Source organism: Hemicordylus capensis, chromosome 6 (assembly GCF_027244095.1).
Source record: "Hemicordylus capensis ecotype Gifberg chromosome 6, rHemCap1.1.pri, whole genome shotgun sequence".
In the NCBI taxonomy this organism is placed as follows: domain Eukaryota; kingdom Metazoa; phylum Chordata; class Lepidosauria; order Squamata; family Cordylidae; genus Hemicordylus; species Hemicordylus capensis.
This window is the reverse complement of record NC_069662.1, coordinates 150,998,080-151,016,867: the sequence shown is the minus strand read 5'-3', so window position 1 is coordinate 151,016,867 and position 18,788 is coordinate 150,998,080.

Sequence of the window (18,788 nt, the reverse complement as noted above, 5' to 3'; positions counted from 1 at the left end):
GGAGTCAGCAGTTCTGCCTCCACATTCCACCCGGTGGTTCGTGGAGGGGTTCCTTGCCAGGGGGATGGGGGGAGCCCACCGAACCCTGTAGTAGTGCTGAGAAGTATGTGCTGCATTAACTGTAGGGGCCTGTATCAAGCTGGGAGACAGAGCTGATGCAGTTTTGGGCAACCCGTCTCCAAGTCTGGCTGGACTTGGTGGAGTTTGCCAGATGGTTCCTCTTGTGCTTGCCAACCAGCATCCAGAATGAGAGGATGTTCTCCATTGCCAGGAGCTTGGTGATACCCCATCATGCACACATGGTTGCTGACATGGTGGGGTGCTTTCTGTTGACTCCCTCCCTCCCCAAAGGCCCCAATGAATGACTGTATGAGGCATATACAATGCTGGAATATTTGTTACATATGATGTTTAGACATTGGCAAGTGAAGAACGCAGAGCCTTCAAAGAAATACATGCAAAGCCTCTGAAATTGCCTCTCTTGATGAGCATTATTCCATTCTTGGCCAGGCGACAAATCTAACGGTCCCTTTGTTATTTAGTATGGATTTCCTAATTACAAAACACCTTATGATTTATTGCAAAGGTTATGATTAGAGGAGGCTGAGCTAATCAATATCTCATTATAGGGCTTGCTACCACATCCCTGTGCCCCATCTTGCCATCTGATTTCAAAAAGCTATTTCAAATTCCTATGGATGAACTAAATTGAAACATACCCTGGTCGAGAATAGTGAAGCAGTCTCACTTCCTATAAAGGCAAAAGCTGAGTTCTCATTGAGATGATGAGGTGGTATCACTTTGGACTGCAACACATCGCCTTCACAGAAAGCTAAGTATCAGGGAGAGGGGTTCTAGCCTAGGGATTTCCAACATTGGTTACCCAGATGCTGTTGGCCTACAACTCCCATCATCCTCAGCAGTGTTCTCTCTAATTCTTTTCATCTGTGTGTAGAATGAGTTTTGTTCTGGGCAGCAGTATCACACGGCAGCGTGTGCACACGTGCATTTAGAGTGGGGCCTTCCTGATTCAGCCTGAGCGGGATCCAAAATTAACTAAGCGGACATTTTTAAATGTGTGAGCACATGCACATGTGCACGCCTTAGAGGGAACACTGATCCCCAGCCACAATGGGCTTAGGCCATTGTGGCTGGAGATGACAGGAGCTGTCAACAAGATCGGGGGACCCAGTGCTAAGAACCCCTCTTCTAATCCAAGGAGTCTCCCGGATATGCTAGTTGCCTATAGGCCAGTTTGAACAAGAACCAGCCCATGTGATTAAGAAGGACATGTTGGCACACACCCATCATCTGATTTTCCTGGATGTCCTGATGTTCTCCCAGTATGTTCCTTTAGCGATTGGTGGTAGCCCGTGTCTACATTTCTTGGTGGCTACTTTCCATAGCCCCCACCTCTCTGCCACTGGCTTCTGTAGCCCCCACTCACTGCCACTGTCATCTCAGCACCATCATCACCGGTTGCCCCTGCCCACCTGCCATTGGCCCCCGTGGCCCCTGCCCATCACTGCTGTTGCTGCCAGTTGGTCTCCTTAGTCCCCACTCACTGTTGCCAGTTGCCTCCGATGCTGCTGAAAAGCCTCAGGTGGTGCCACTTGGTTCTTTTAGATGCCAGGTGAAGACTTTTCTGTACACTCAGGCTTTTAAAAATTGATTTTTAAAAAATAAAGGTTTTGAATTTTCTATTGAAATGTGTTTCTCTCACTTCATGTGTTTTTGTTGGATTTTTTTTTAAACCATTGTATTTATTTAACACACTTGTATACCACTCAAAACATATGTCTCTGGACAGTTCACAATAAAATTGTTATGGGGCAGCTAGCAAAGTTTATTTATTTATTTGTTGCTGTTATTGTTGTTGTTGTTTACACAGTCAGACAGGTGTTATTGATTGGTTTGTTTTATACAGACATCGAGTCCTTCCCAAGGACCTTGGATGGCTGAATTTTATTGTAAATGTTGTTGCTGTTGTTATAGATATCGTTGCAGAATATAGGCTATTCCCAGTAAAGCTGCTTTTTGTAATTTTGTAGGCCTGCTTTGTTTCATTGGTGTTGAATAGTTCCGCATTATTGACCATATTAAGTGCATCTTCTTCACTGTCCTTGATATATTCTTCAAGGCCTCTTTTCTCCTCCTCTACTGTTTGATGGACTTGCAGCATTCCTCTTTCACCTGAGCTATGAGGGAGGTATAGCCTATCTACATCACTGCGGGGGTGCAGAGCATGGTTGATAGTCATGATTTTCCTGGTCTTACGATCTAGCGTATCTAGCTCTGCCTGGGTCCAGTCTGTTATTCCTGCAGTGTATCTGATAACAGGTATAGCCCAGGTGTTGCTTCCTTGATGTTGCTTCCATTGGGCAGTTCTATTCCTTCTGTTTTTGTTATTTTCCCTCTGTTCATTATTAATGCAGCACACTTGTCTAGTCCAAACTCCATTGCTATATCGCTACTGAATATACGGACAGTGTTTAGCAGTGATTCAATTTCTGACTGGGACTTTCCATACAACTTCAGATCATCCATGTACAGCAGATGGTTGATTTTACTTGATGTTTTAGATGTTTGGTCTCCAATTATTATTATTTATTATTATTTTACACAGTCAGACAGGTGTTATTGACTGGTTTGTTTTATACAGACTTCGAGTCCTTCCCAAGGACCTGGGATGCCAGAATTTTGTCAATGTTGTTGCTGTTGTTATAGATATCATCGCAGAATATAGGCTGTTCCCAGTAAAGCTGCTTTTTGTAATTGGTTGATGGTGATTTCTGTGGCCCCTATGGTGTTGAGGTGCTCTTCAAGGTCTTTTGGAACTGCACCCAGGGCGCCAATTACCACTGGGATTATTTTGGTCTTTTTCTGCCACAGCCTTTCAATTTCAATTTGTAGATCTTTGTATTTGGTGATTTTTTCTATTTCTTTTTCTTCTATTCTGCTATACCCTGGTATTGCTATGTCGATTATTTTCACTAGTTTTTCTTTCTTCTCAACTACAGTTATATCTGGTGTATTGTGTGGCAGATGTTTGTCTGTTTGTAGTCGGAAGTCCCATAATATTTTTACATCATCGTTTTCTTCAACTTTTTCGATTTTATGGTCCCACCAATTCTTGGCTACAGGTAGCTTGTATTTTTTGCAGATGTTCCAGTGTATCATCCCTGCTACTTTGTCATGCCTTTGTTTGTAGTCAGTCTGTGCAATCTTTTTACAACAGCTGATTAGGTGGTCCACGGTTTCATCTGCTTCTTTACAAAGGCGGCACTTCCTGTTTGTGGTTGATTTTTCTACTTTTGCTCTTATTGCATTTGTTCTTAGTGCCTGTTCTTGTGCAGCCAGTATTAAACCCTCTGTTTCTTTCTTCAAGTTGCCATTCTTAAGCCACTGCCAGGTCTTGGTGATGTCTGATTTTCCACTTATATTGTGCAAATATTGACCATGCAGTGGTTTATTTTTCCATTTTTCTGCTCGGTTCTTTACTTGTTCTTTCTTGTAGGCCTGTTTTGTTTCATTGGTGTTGAATAGTTTCTCGTTCTTGACCATTTGAAGTGCATCTTCTTCACTGTCCCTTATATATTCTTCAAGGCCTCTTTTCTCCTCCTCTTCTGTTTGATGGACTTGCAGCATTCCTCTTCCACCTGAGCTGCAAGGGAGGTATAGCCTATCTACATCACTGTGGGGGTGCAGAGCATGATTGATGGTCATGATTTTCCTGGTCTTACGATCTAGCGTCTCTAGCACTGCCTGGGTCCAGTCTGTTATTCCTGCAGTGTATCTGATAACAGGTATAGCCCAGGTGTTTATGACTTGTATGGTGTTCCCGCCATTGAGTTTGGACTTGAGGATTTTTCTAACTCTCCTGATGTATTCACTTCCAATTTTTCTTTTAACTTCAGTGTGTGCGATGTTATCAGCCTGGAGAATGCCCAAGTATTTGTAATGTTCTTTCTCTTCCAGGTTCTTGATCTTGCTTCCATTGGGCAGTTCTATTCCTTCTGTTTTTGTTATTTTTACTTGATGTTACTTGATGTTTTAGATGTTTGGTATCCGATGATGATGATGATGATGATGATGATGATGCTATTTACACACAGCCATCAGATGTTATTGACTGGATATTGTACTTTAATTATCAGGCCCTTTCCAAGGTTCTAGGATAACTAAGGAGAAATTAAAGATAGCATTGTAGTATTCGTACTGTCATTGTAGTATTTGTACTATAAAATGCTTTTATAGCATTTGTTCATAGTGATTGTTCCTGGGCTGCAAAAATGAGACCTTCCATTTCTTTCTTCAGTGTCCCCTTCTTTAACCATTGCCATGTTGTGCTATTGTTGATTTTCGATTGTATGTCATTAAAGAATTGACTGTGCAATAGTTTGTTGTGCCAGTTTTCTCATCGATTCCTCATCTGCTTTTTTTAATATTCATCATCTGATTTCTTTATTTTCAACAGTCCTGACTTACTCACTTCCTGTAGCATTTCTTCTTGGCTTTCATTGATGTATTCCGCCAATGCTCATTTTTCTCCTTTAACAGGCTGAGTTGCAACATTCCATGTCCACCTTCATTTCTTGGCAGGTACAGCCTATCAACATCATATTTTGGGTGCAGGGCATGATTGGTGGTCATTATTTTCCTGGTTTTCCAATCCAGTGCATTCAGTTCTGCTTGTGTCCAATCAACAATACCTGCTGTATATCGAATTACAGGAATTGCCCATGTGTTGATTGCTTTGATAGTGTTACAAACATTAAGTTTGGATTTCAGTGTCTTTCTTACTCACCCGATATATTCCTTACTAACTTTGGTCTTCACTTCAGCATATTTGATCTTGTCACTTTGGAGGATGCCCAAATACTTATAACTTTCCTCAGGTGACAGATTTTTTATGCTGTTTCCATTTGGCATCTCAATTCCTTCACTAGTTGTCATTTTTCCTCGATTTATTGCTAATATAGCACATTTGTCCAGTCCAAACTCCATTGCAACATCATGGCTATAAATTCTAACCATATTGAGCAATGACTAAATTTTGGATGGTGACTTTTTGTAAAGCTTTAGATCATCTATATAAAGAAGGTAGGAAAGCTCAACTGATATTTATGAAGTTTGGTATCCATGGTTTGTTTTGTTCAAGATAATGGATAGTGGAATTAGGGAGATTACAAAAAGTAAAGGCAACAAACAATGAGTCTCCTTGAAATATTCCTCTCTGGGTGTTAACTTCTCCCACTTCTTCTCTGTTGACTAGCAAATGAGTCTTCCGTGTGTTCATTGTCTTTTTTTTTTTACAAAGTTTTTAATGTTATCATTCACTCCAGTCATATCAAGGCATTTTAAAACCCAGTTATGTGGTAATGTGGAATGCTTTCTTATAGTCAATCCAAGCTACATTTAGATTCGTCTTCCTTCATTTACTATTTTCCAAAACCATTTTGTCAATAAGAAGCTGATCTTTCGTGTCTCTTGTTTTCCGACAGTTTCCCTTCTGTTCTATTGGTAACATACTATTCCTTTCTAGGTGGTCTTGCACAGCATCTGCTAAAATTGCTGTCATGAGCTTGAACATTGTTAGAAGGCAAGTTATTGGCCTATAGTTACTTGGTACTGTGCCTTTTTCATAGTCTTTCTGAAGAAGACAAGTCTTGCCAGTTTTCATCCAGTCATCAAGTTCTCCACCTTCAAGAATATCATTCAGTTGCTAGGCTAATCTTTTATGTAAGCTGGTCAGATGTTTGAGCCAAAAGCCATGTACTTCATCCATTCCCAGTGCTGTCCAAGTCTTAATCTTTTTTTCTTGGTTTTCAACCAGTTGGGGTGTTATTATAAAGTCATCCATTTTGGTTCCATCCAATTTCCCCTCAGCTTTTAAAAATCCATTCTGCATTCTTGTTATAATCAACAGGGTTGTCCCAAATGTTTCTCCAAAACCCAAGGAGAGGTTCCCTGTCTGGTTGCACAATGTTGTTGTTGTTGTTTGTCCCACATTTCTGAAACATGCCCTACAACGTAATCTAAATGCCAGTTTATACTAGTATTTGGCTTGTAAATAGAGAAGCAGTTTGAATGAACTCTGCCTCCTCCAGCCCCTTCACTGGAAGGATGTCTGGGAAAGGGAGAAGGATCAGGATCAGGATAGTCTCAGTGGGTCCCCCTTCTGAATCATGTGGGCCACTTTGGAGGGGTAAAGTATAATTTGAACTGGCCCAATGTGTGGGTAATCCCACCCCCCACCATGAAGGAGCATTTGATAATGTGGGTCCCATGAAGTGGGACAGCCCAGAACAGATTTACAAGCCAATATCAATATTACTGAGTTGGGGGGAAGTGTTGGGACCAACGATACATGAATGATAAAATAATTATGGGATGGAGAAGAGGAAGGAAATAATAAAGTTACAAGAAAAAAGACATGAGCTAAGGAATTCACCTGCTATGTATTATACGATTCATCTGAAAATAAGTCATAATAAAAAAGATACACTTTACCTTTAATTGCAGACTGAACAGCTGTTCTAAGAGCAGACGTTGGCACTACCTGTTTCAAAATAGGAAAATAACAATGCATTCTGACATGTAAAAGCTAATTGCTACATTGAGAGAGAAGCCTGGTCATTAGGGCTGCAGCCTTTAATTGATTCATGGGTTAGACTGATCAATTTAAAATCTTTTTAAATTGACTAAGAAAGCCATCCTCAATTAATTGGGCAGCGCATTAGAAGTCTTAGTTATTTTTAATATAAATATTTCTCAAAACTGCAGGTGGCAAGTGCCATCTTAAAAGAGGCATTCTCTCCTCTGCAGGAGAGGCAGGAGGATACCTCTTTTCAAATAGCTACAACATATACTTACATCATCTAAGTTGGCATACAGCTCAAAGAAAGGAAGGTGCGGCAAGAGAGCAGCCTTACAGAAGTCCCCAAACTGCACCCAGGAAGCCCTCTGTGCCACTTGAAAATGTGCCCCAAGGGCCATTCAACCCCCAGGGACATATTTTTCAGGGGAAGGGAAGGGTGTCAAGAATTGCCACTGCCCCACTGAACTGGTGCAATTGGTTGGGAAGTTCTGTCAAGATGCCCTCTTGCTGCACTGGTGCCTCCTTGCTCTGCATGTCAGCCCATGAAAATATCCTTTCCCTTCAAAATGCTTGTTCTAGTTATATGCACAATTACGCAGATTTAATTGAATTAATAAGTTAAAGCTCACTTGATGAACAATGACATATTTAACTGAGAGAACTGCCATTCAATTAAAGACAAGTAAATATTTAGGGTTAAACACAGCAGTTTGCTTTTGTATCTCCAGTACCTGTGTTGCACATAATTAATTTGTGTGTGTGTGTTATTTTTCAGTTAAAATGTCTTCCAAAAAAACAACAACACACACACAAATTTTGAAATTCTTAATATTGTTAAAAATGCAAACACTAAAGCCCTCCAATAAAATAACGATCATGTGCTACAAATATAATCCAGACTGAAGACAACATAGGCAAACATTGCCATTCAGTCCAAATCCAGTCACTCAAAGTAATGCTGGTCCAATAAACTAAACAGTTTGTCAAAACACAATAATTTTCTTCCAGAACAATATGAAATGCCATATAAAGGCACTGCATCACCCAGTTCAACTGAGCACTGAGGTGCAGCATGATGACATCATCAGAGTGTGCCACCGCTACACTTGTCTTGGGATTTCAGTGTGTGCCGCATTGTGATTGAGAGATTTCATACGAGCCTTGCTCATTTATTTAAAAATGACCCCCTTAAATTGTGGGTCAATTTAAAGAAAATCCCACAAAGAGAGTTATCTCCTCACTTCCTTATTTCTGAAGGAGTAATTGGACCTTAGTGAAATATTAGCCACTGCTGTGCTATGGACGGTGATATTTCATATTAACTGATATTGTAGTTTTCAAGATATCCCCCCCCCCCACTAAAGATGTCATTAAACTAATCAATACAACCAAAATTACTAGCTTGATGCTTTTAATAGCCACTATCCAGTCAGGCTAATTTTGAAATTAGGAATGGCCATACTTAACCCTGTGCACTCAAAGACTGCAGGAGTGCAAGAGAGCTGTATAAAAGATACAATTTGTATAAAAGATACAACAGTCAGGAGGATTAGGGCTAATAAAGACCAAACCCCACACATTATAGCAGAGATAGGGTGGATGCTAAAAATGCCTCCCATGTCATATTCTCCCCTCTTTCAATTTGTAAACAGCCAGGAAGGAGTTGCATTGCAGGGCAACCTCTCATAAAGGTTGGAAAATACCTAATAGGCAACCCCACCCCCACCCCAGGCCCTGGCCAAACTGCCCCAATGTAACTCAATGGAGTGGAATGTTCACAAACTCAAGAGGGCACTTAACAGACAACCAGGTGGGCAGAGCTAATGGAAATGGAACTCAGGGGCAAAGAAGGGGAAGGAGGGCTTGAACAAAAAGGCTGGACCCACCGGGTAAGATTTGAAGTCATTTCCCCCTGGTATGGTATCAACAAAAACCTCTGAACGGCATTTGTCCTGAAAGGGAAGCTGCCACTAGAGCCAAAAATAACCTCTGGACTCCTACTGAATTACCTCTGTTAGCAATTGCTGTACCTAAACACCTCCACAATATCATTGTGAGGATAAATGAGATATGAAGAAAGATAAATTAACACTCTGAAAAGTGGTATAAAATGATGTATAAGATTAATAATACAAATAAGGCAGCAAAGAGACTAGGAATTGTGTTTAATTTAAAACATTTTTAAAAATTATTTTAATACAGTTAGCACATCAATAGAAAAGGATTGCGTCTTTCTGTTGCTAAATGTTGGTTCCAAAATATAATGGCTAAGAGCATCTGTTTTGCATGCAGAAGATCCTAGGTTCAATCCCTGAAATCTCCAGGTAGCACTGAGAAAGCCTCCTGCCTGAAACACTGGAGAACTGCTGCCAATCAGTGTAGGTAATACTGAGCTAGAAAGACGAGTGGTCTGACTCGGTAGAAGGCAGTTTCCTTTGTTCCAATGACAACCCTTTCAAAAAGCCACTGCTGGGGGTTAAGGGACGCTACAGTATTACATGGGTTGTGGTACAGGCAGCTGCAGCTGCAGGCAGAATGGGGCAGAGCCCCCAGCCCTATCATCAGTCTGGCGCATAAGCCTACCTGCTGTGAGATCCTGGAACTGGCTAGGGATGTGCGGATTGATTCATGGCCGAATTGATTTGACTCAAATCTGGGCAATCGACCTCAAACCAAACCTCCCTTGAGGTTGATTACCAGATTTGACTTTGAATCAAATAAACCTTCGATTAGAACTTGAATCGATTCAGCGATTCGAGCCTCCGTTTTGTCCCCAGCGATCTCTAATTTGTCCTCTCAGAGCTTCTGCCATCACTGCCAGGGGTGAATTTTAAGGATTTTTGTTTTTTAATAGATTCTCGGTTGTGAAATGACTTCTTCATAGGTCATTTCACAACTGAGAATCCACAACACATCCTGAAAATTCACCCCTTTGCCCGATTCCTTTGGGGTCTGGGTGGCAGTTGGCAGCCATGGGGCCCTTCCATCCAACCCATTTTGGTGCCTCCTAGCCCTTACAAATGTGGCTGAATCAATTCAAATTTAAATCAAATCAAATTCAAAACAAATTGACCCAGATTTGAGGGCAGCAGATTCGTGCTTGAATTGAATCAAGCTGATTCAATTTGAACTCCAGTCGAATAACAAAAATCAATTTGTCCACATCCCTAGAACTGGCACTCAATGAGCCTGAGCCCAAGCCCTCCACTGAACTGGCCTCTTCTACACCAAGTACCTTGCATTCCTCCAAGCCCATACACATGCAATGGGCCAAGAAAGATTTGATTCATTTGATGAAGCAGAAGAAGAGGATTAGACTCCAGACCAGAGACTGCTCCTTTAAACCTCTCTGCTCTCTAGATAGAGAGGTGGAGCCTGGGAGGGATAGTCCAAGTTTGGAGGTATTTAAGACCTCATTTCAGCTCTAGCCCTTGCTGAAATAAGTTGGACACTGGGAGCTATCCAGTATTCTGTAACCCCCTGATGCCTTGCCTTGAAAAATCTGCCTTATGCTTAGTCAAAACATTGGTCCATCTAGCCCAGTATTGTCTACACTGACAGACAATGGCTTTCTAAGGTCCTAGGCTGGAGTCTTTCCCAGCCCTACCTGGAGATGCCAAGGAGTGAACCTGGGACCTTCTGTATGTAAAGCAGATGGTCCACCACTGAACTACGGCCCCATCTCCTAAGGGGAACATCATACAGCAGACAGTGCTCACATGTAGCTACCCATCCAAATGAAAACCAAGATGAACCCTGATTAGCAAAAGAAAAACTCCATGCTCACTAATGCAAGACCAGCTCTCCACCCCTGGCCTTGTCTTCCAGGTTCCTGATAGCAAGACAGGACATAACTTAACCTACCTCTCATAGTTGTTATGGAGATGCAATGGTGGAGGTGGGGAGAATCCTGTACACTGCCCTGTGCTCCCTGGAGGAAAGGCAGGTAAGAAATATGATAAGTAAATAATGACAGACCCAACTGCACAAGGTCTCCATCTCCATTCGAGTAATCCCCATGTCACTGGGTGTTTGACATTGGGTGGTTAAAATGACCAGAACTGCATTTTTTAAATGCAGGACCATGAGACATATTGTCAGTTATAACCAGACTTGCCCGTTGAACATATTACATGACCCATGCAAATAGATAGTCAGGGATGGTAGGACTGCTCACATGTAGAAGAAAGTATTTTATGTGAAAGGTAAAGTGTGCCGTCAAGTCGGTGTTGACTCCTGGCGACCACAGAGCCCCTTGGTTGTCTTTGGTAGGGATTTACCATTGTCGTCATCTGTGCAGTATGAGATGATGCCTTTCAGCATCTTCATATATCACTGCTGCCCGCTATAGGTGATTCCTTCCCATAGTCTGGGAAACTTACCAGCAGGGATTCGAACTGGCAACCTCTGGCTTGGTAGTCAAGTCATTTCCCTGCTGCACCATTAAATGTGAACTGACTCTTAAAGCTGAGGTCTAGTAAATACACTCACCCAAAGGAGACAATTATAATGTGACTCGTCTGTGCATATAGCCACATTGCACATTAATACTGTAGGTGTGGATGTCCACAGGGATGCTACCAGGATTCTCCTAGAACCCAGCCCAAAGGAGACCCTCTCAGAGGAGCATGCCACAGCCAAGACCCCCAGCCCTGATGGGTCCTTATTCCCTGTGTGTCCTTATTCCCTATGTGTCCTGATGAAAGCCCCTACATCCTTCAAGACCCTGAGCAATGAGAATTGTCACCACTCCTTTAGTCAGCCCCTCAGGGGAGCTCTGGAGTCTTAGGACCTGGTGTCCCCTAGTGGAGCTCTGATCCTGTCCCTAGAATGGTCTCCATTGTCCCCGGGACCAGGAGCAGAGATAGAGCTTGGCTCACTCTGCTGTTCAGGACATACCTCCTCAGGACATACCTCAGGAGGAGAGGAGGCCACAGCTCAGGTGCCTCCTTTCGACTGGGTGCCTTCTTCCTGAGAACCAGGTAGAGCTGGGGCTTCAGGCTACTGTATAACCCCACCATTTTGACCCAGCCTTTGCAGGATTCACAGTTCTTTAAGTGTGCTGTTGCCATTTTGCTGGGCTCACACAAAGCCTCCTCCTTGCCTACAGGATGGGAGCGTGAAGTATTTCCACAACATGATTACATTTGAGGGGAAGGTTTCAAAGCAGCAGTGGTCCAGGAAGGGGTTAACAAAATCTGTTGTAGGACTGGATAGAGATGAATGGAAATGAAGCACATTACATCAGCTGAGAACTATTTCTGTCCCGGGGACCAAAGCAATAGGACCATGAGCTATTCTGTTTTCGAAAACAAAGCTATTTCCTGTTAGCCGCCATTCACAACTGTCTGTGGGGACCACGTGGTCATGCCAGACACTTGGTACCTTGTTGTTCTCGTAGGGCAAGAGGAGCCGGCTGTGTCCTTTTTCTGTTCCCTTGTTTACTATGTGGAAGAGATGGCTGGAGAGACCAAAAGTGGGGGGGGGGGGATAAAAAGAAATAGTACCAAGGTCCCCGTAGGCCTGTTTTAGACACTGCATTTTTTTTTTTTACCTCCTGCGGCTCTAAATTCCATTTAGTCTGCTAATATTGACTCAGCACTAGCTGCCGTGTCTGCTTTTGCTACTCAACAATAGCACTAGCAATTATTAGGCTTAGTGGTCCATTCTCACCTGCAGAGTGGATCGATGATTGTTGATAACGGATCTTGCTTCATCATACATTTCCTTTTGTCAGCTGACTCATGCACTCTTCTTGTCCCTGTCAAAGTATGGACTGCCTTCCTTTTGACAAAAGTTTCGTTTTCCTACATTTTCCCTTTTCCTGTAGGCTATGATAGTGATCCAAAGAACTGTCACTGTTTGTTATGAGAGTGGCCCAAGACCTTCCAGTGACTGAAACAGAGTGCCAAGTACCAGTCCGCTTACCCAGAGGCGTGTAGTGCAAAGTTCCCCCTTTCCCCAACAGTGCACCAGCACCAAAGGGCCGTCCCTCCCCCTGTCCCCACTTGCTAGATTTGCAAAAGAAGAGGGGAATGGAGAAGAGGAGTAAGTGTGGAGAAGAGGAGAGTTGTAGGCTAGAGTGTCGCTATTCCCTATGTGTCCTTACTATTGCCCACAGTGATGTGGCAACAATCACCCACAGTGAGAGGTATAGGTTACCACTCACTGTGGTAGTGACATGGTGGTATGACACTGTGGTAGTGACACTGCTAGGATATGGGCTACCTCTTACTGTGCACAGTGAGTGGTATGGGCTAGAGTGTCCATGGGCAACACTCAGTCCATGAGCTAGAGCAGGGCTGCTCAACTTCAGCTCACCTGCAGATGTTGGCCTATAACTTCCATAATCCCTGGCTATTGGCCACTGTAGCTGGGGATTATGGGAGTTCTAATCCAAAAACAGCGGGGCGGCGGGGGGGGGGCAAAGTTGAGCAGGCCTGGGCTAGAGTGTCTAGGAGCAACACTCTAGCCAATAGTTCACCGCTCTGTCTCCTCCACTTCCTTTCCAGCTTTGTTTCCCTTTCCTTTTCCAATACAGCAAGTGCAGCAGGAGGAATGGTGAACAGCAAAAGAGGAGGTGAGTGAAGTCAGTAGTGACCCTTGCCTCCCACTAATCCTGCCTGCTGGGGAAAATGGGAGGAAGGTAAGTCCAAGCCACCAATGGGTCATGTCACTCTTCCCCATCTGCCTGGGGACAGGGCCATCACTCAGTCCATGGATGTGGGCCGGCCCTTCTCCTCAAAGCAACTATGAGGTCCTATAGGGGAGCCCCATCCCCATATACATCTGTCTAATCCAGGGATTCTCAATGTTGGGTCCCCAGATGTTATTGGACTTCAACTCCCATAATCCCCAGGTTGAGATTTATGGGAGTTGAAGTCCAGTAACATCTGGGGACCCAACGTTGAGAATCCCTGGCAATAGATCCTGCTCAGTACCTGAGCAGAAGACTGGCAGCATAGCTTATTGGGCTCCATCACCAAGCCAGTGCAAGCTGAATGTCAAGGACTGCCATTCAGTCAAGTACTGAATGTCCTTGAGCCATATTTTGAAGGACTAACACCACCAAGCCTGAAAAGATCAGTCAACTTGAAGGAAATGCCCAGATGCTGGATGAATCTTCGCTGTGGGCAACAACAGTAAGGACACATTGGGAATTGTTGACATTTGTGCAGAATCTGCCTATCTTCCATGAGTCAGCAACCTCTAGCCAGGCATGCCAATGAAACAGGTTGGGCCAGATTATTATCAGCCCTAGGAAGCACTCAGGCAAACATAATTACAGTTAGTGCCAATGTACAGATGAGGTTAGTGCCCTTACATCTGCCAAGGTAGCAGGGAAGGGATGGGTCCATAGCTCAGTGGCAGAGAACATACTCTCTATGTAGAAGGCCCCAGGTTCCACCCCTGGCATCTCCATAGGAAAGACCCCTGCCTGAAACCATAGAAAGCTGCTGTCACTCAGTCAATGAAGACAGTACTCACCGAGATGGACTACTGGTCTGACTCAGTAGATGTCAGATTCATTTGCAGGGTGGGGGAAGGAACAGTCTATCATTATTTTTATATTTTGACATATTTGTATACCACCCAAAACTTACATCTCTGGGCAGCTTACAATAAAACAAGACAAAATAAAAAGGTTTAAAACATTACAATGATTTTAAATTTAAACCAATGTTAAAAACTACTAAAGCTGTAAATCTTATTAAAGCCTGGGTGAACAGATGTGTCTTAACTGCCCTTTTAAAAGTTGTCAGAGATGGAGAAGCTCTTATTTCAACAGGAAGAGTGTTCCAAAGCCTTGGGACAGCAACAGAGAAGGCCTGTCCCCGACTAGCTGCCAGACGAGCTGATGGCAACTGAAGACAGATGATCTCAGTGGGTGGTGGGGTTCATGGCGAATAAGACATTCTCTTAAATACCCTGGGCTTAAGCTATTTAGGGCTATAGTCCATACTCCAGTCGTGGAGCATATGTTCCATGTAGAAGATCCCAGCTTCCGATCCCTGCATTTTCAGGTAGGTCTTGGGGAGGGGAGCTGGTCTTCTGGTAACTAGCATGAATTTAGATGGAAGATTACATGTCGGTGCATAAGAACATAAGAACAGTCCTGCTGGATCAGGCCCAAGGCCCATCTAGTCCAGCATCCTGTTTAGCACAGTGGCCCACCAGATGCCGCTGGCAGCCTACAGGCAGGAGCTGAGGGCATACCCTCTCTCCTGCTGTTACTCCCCTGCTGTTACTCCCCCTGTTACTGGTACTCAGAGGCATCCTGCCTTTGAGGCTGGAGGTAGCCTTTAGCCCTCCGACTAGTTGCCATTGATAGACCTCTCCTCCATGAAGTTATCCAAATCCCTCTTAAAGCCGTCCAGGTTGTTGGCTGTCTCCACATCTCGTGGCAGAGAATTCCACAAGTGGATTATGCGTTGTGTGAAAAAGTACTTCCGTTTGGGGGTCCTAGATTTCCTGGCAATCAATTTCATGGAATGACCCCTGGTTCTAGTGCTATGTGAGAGGGAGAAGAATTTCTCTCTATCCACTTTCTCCACACCATGCATGATTTTATAGACCTCTATCATGTCTCCCCGCAGTCGTCTTTTTTCTAAATTAGAAAATATTCACCTTAGGGGATGAGGCCACAGCTCAGTGGAAAAGCATCTTCTTTGCATGCAGAAGGTTCCAATTAAATCCTTGGCAGCATCTCCAGGCCTAGAAGAAACTCTTCCCTGCAACCTTGGAGAGCCACTGCCAGTCACGGTAGACAAGGCAATACGGAGCTAGATGGACCAATGATCAGATGCAGGGTAAGGCAGCTTCCTATGTTCCTGTGACTCCTGTCTGAAACTCTGGAGAGCTGCCTCCAGTCAGAGTGGACAATTCTGAGCTAGGTGGACCAATGACCTGATTCAGGATAAGGCGGCTTCTTATATTCATCTGTGGTTTAACTTTTGACCTGTCTTATCAGTTAGTGTAAGCTACCCTGAGCCTTGGAAAGATGGCTAACAGATATTTGTAAATACACAAATCTTTAGTTCTGGGTAGGAATGAATCCTCAAAGGGCACTCCGGTGTCTTTCAAACATAACATAAGCCTAGCAGACTGGGTTGTGGAGAATCTAGAGATAATTGGCTGGCCTCCCATTTCTCTTCATCTGTTGCCCAGAAGGATTGCCTGATTTCGAGCAATTTCTCCGGAGGGAATCTGCTGTCATTTCAGCTCCACATGCCTCAACAAATTGTAGAAAACTGTTGATGTAAATCCCCCAAAGAGCAGCAATGCATCTTCATTAGGCTCATTATATGTTTTATGGTTCTTTCCCTACCCCCAGCCCCCTTCACATAAAACGGTTTGGCTGGGCTTTAATTGAAGTTCTGAGGAGAGCAAACTGCTTATGGCAAATGTCTTGGGGAATTCACTTGATTAAAATATGAATCTCAGTCAAGCATGTTCAGACTGGATCAGGCCACCTGAACAGGATTGCGTGTGTATGTAGCTGGGATGTCTCTCACCTCATCTTACAGAGCAGACTCAGGAAGCAGAATATACAGCTCCAGTCCCTGGGTCAGTGACCAAGAGATTCCTTCCAGAGAAGAAGACAAACAGCGTGATAGAGGCAGGCACTTTGATGGGTCTGATTAATGGGCCTGTGAGCTTTAATCGGATTAATTGGTAGGGCCACTGATTAATCGGCAAGGATAAGGCAACATGCAAATGTATTTCATTTACTCTATGAACCAGTCAATTAATCAATTAAAAGGCAGACCGTGAATCAACTAAAAAAAACCCAACCTTTAAGTAGCTGACAGTTCTACTCATTCATTTTCATGTCAGATTCTTCAAGATTTTCCTATTTATACATACAGTTTGAATACACAGACACACAAACAAACACAAGACTCTTTAACACATACCTTAAACTGCAGAGATACCTTTGTGCTGGAATCTTATACATTTTGGCTTGTATTGTAGCCAGCCCAAATTTAGGCTTGCCCTTGACTCTCCCCAGATAGAGAAAAAGAGAGATTGAGAGATGAGAGGGGGGCGGATTTTGACTGTGTTATTCTGCCGAGCTATGGAGGTCCTCCAAGGCCCAGTGCAACTATGGGGGTCAACTCTTCTTCTGCTTCCCAGCTCCAAGATGGGAGGAAGTCAGGAGCTTGTCCCTGTTGGGCTGCCCTGGACTTGGACCAGAGGCGGTCTTATCCCCAGACCTTGGAGCCCTGGTCCATGGCCTCCAAGGTCCAGGGGGGCCCTCCAAATGACCGGGGGGCCTCCTGCTGCCACCCTGCTCTGCCACTGCCCCACCACACCAAACTACCGCTCTTCTGTAATTTTAGCTGCCATGTGCACAGCCGGGGTGTGTGGGGTGAGCCGAGCCGGCCTCCCGCCCCCCACCCCTGTGCCATGGCGGTGGGCAGAGCGGCTGCTGGGCCTGTCCATCCAGCCCAGTGGCCCTTGAAAACTGCAAGGCATGCCTGCACAGTTCGAATAGATCATCACAAGCCCATGACGTCAAGATCGTCGCGAGCCCGTGAGATAAATACTGTATGTATTTCATGTATTGCAAAATCCTCACTCCCCTAATCATGTTCTTTGCGACCCGTTTGCTTCCCTAAACAGGTTCTAGAGTCAGACCGTTTTGTTTCTCTACATGTTACCAAGGGAAGAAGAAAGAGATGGCATGGGGCTGCTGATTTTGGCAGCAGTCACACCAACCCCCTTACACCTTCCAGGTTTGTGCCGAGTCTGACCATCAGTCCTAGAAGCCTGATGGTCTGCCCAGCCTGGCAGCAATTCTCTAAGGTCTTTCCCAGCCCTGCTCCCTGACTTCACCTTAAAATGGAAATGTGGGGATTAAACCCCGAACCATCTGTATTCAAAGCATGTACTCTATCACTGAGTTACAAGCCCTCCTAGACTGCGTGTGAACTCTGAATGAATTGTAGAATGACATATGAAGTCAATACAGCAGGGAGGAGACAAACAATGACCTGGGAACTCTTTGCTTGATTTTGATCCTGAATCTCTTTGAGACAAAGGCAACAGGGTGAAATGCAGAGGATTAAATTGCTTTGAAACTCCGGCCTTTGCTATTGACCTCCTGCTTAGTTTCTTCTTAGTAAATAGTTAACCTTGCCTCCCCAAAGCTGTTGTTTCTCCAGGCCTGCGGGACAAATCAGTTTGTTTGATCATCATGCTTGATCAACATAAAGATAGGAGGATACTCTCTTGCTGTTTCAAAGGCAGTTTGCAGGGGGAGGCTGGCAGAAACCCCGATGAAGCATTCAGTGTTGAACAATTCGATTCTGAAATCTTGGCCTGTTATCTGCACCCATGGTTCAGAATGTACCAGTCCTGTGTGTGTGTTTTCCCTCTCATTACGGAAGCATGAGGTTGACAAAGCAAAACAGAGCGTAGTTTAGTATTGTGCAGCGTCGTTAAAAGGCCTGAACCTTACCTTTCCTTGTCTTCACTCCCAGCGTGAAGTTCTGTTCTAGAAACAATGAAAGACATTGACTGTAAAATGAAGCACACGGAGACAGAGACACAAAATGGCTGTAACAAGACATTGCTCAAGAAAGCTAATTTTTCATATTAATTACTGCTCAGCTCGAGAGCTGCAAGGGAAGGTGGGGGGAAAACCACTCACTCATTTCATAGCCGTATCTTGCAGCCCCAGTGAAAATGAAAAAAGTGGATTTCACTGCTTTCTTTCTCTATTGTCTTAGCTTCAGTCAGGTAGGACAGGAGTTCGCAGTTTTTTAAAACAAGCATATTCATCTGTCACAAATTTCAGCTCAGGTACATGGAGTTAGTATATGTGTGCGTGCATTCACATATATACATAAAAACAAAAATTTAAGTGTTGCAGTTAGGGAAACAGGCTGCCACAATCACTGGCTCACATCTACACTAAGTTACTCATGAGCAGTCTTTTGGAAATTTATTTATTTTATTTATTTTACATTTATATCCCGCTCTTTCTCCAAGGAGCTCAGAGTGGTGCACATGATTATTTTTATCCTCACAACAACCCTGTGAGGTAGGTTAGGCTGAGAGATACGTGGCTGGCCTAGAGTCGCCCAGTGAGTTTCATGGCTCTCCAGGAGAGGAGAGCTGGTCTTGTGGTAGCAAGCATGACTTGTCCCCATAGCTAAGCAGGGTCTGCCCTGGTTGCATC